General features: G+C 55.9%; 1 long non-coding RNA gene across 1 annotated transcript in view; it reads right to left on the bottom strand.

Annotated features, from left to right (window-relative positions):
* The window catches only part of LOC119592332, a 22,869-nt gene that overhangs the window by 1,071 nt on the left and 21,217 nt on the right, over window positions 1-581 (bottom strand). The gene's annotated exons all lie outside the window — the stretch shown is intronic.

Below are 581 nucleotides of genomic sequence, written 5' to 3'. Positions count from 1 at the left end.
GATTTACGCGAGGCGAGGGGCTCCCGAGCCTCAGCCTCATTACATCGTTTCGCATCATTTCTAGGTTACTCAGCGCGGAGTAGGTATTCACATTGAATCATATGGCCTACATACTTACAATCACACATCCACATATTCATGCGCACGCACTTATCACTTGCGAGCGTGTGCGTGCGTCCGGGCAAGGCCAGAATTACCTGCCGAACGGAAGTGCCCAGAGAGAGGACCCGGCGAGAGATGCACTAATTAGGACACATTATGCAACATACAGTCTGCTCCTCCTCGCGCCTGCACCTCGGGGAACGAAGGTGTGTCAGCAGAGAACAACAGAAGCATCGAGTCATGCTGCGCCTTTTACCGTTAGTCACACCTTTGTGTACACACGCGCGCATTATTGAAAGATTAGTCTCTCACGCTCTCTCCAGCCTGCCCCTTTCCTTTCTTCTCCCCTGCTCGGCCCAGCGCGGTGTCAGGCACCTAGAGAAGCGTCCCTCACGAGCCCTGCTTCAGATGGGCCGCTAGCGCCTCTCCGTCAGTCTCTCCTTCAGTGCGTCTCCTTTCGCGACGGCCGGCTGCCCGCC

The sequence above is a fragment of the Penaeus monodon genome, chromosome 30, assembly GCF_015228065.2.
Source record: "Penaeus monodon isolate SGIC_2016 chromosome 30, NSTDA_Pmon_1, whole genome shotgun sequence".
NCBI classification, from domain to species: Eukaryota; Metazoa; Arthropoda; class Malacostraca; order Decapoda; family Penaeidae; genus Penaeus; species Penaeus monodon.
Note: the sequence above shows the minus strand (reverse complement) of the source record. Positions and strands in the feature narration are given on the sequence as shown.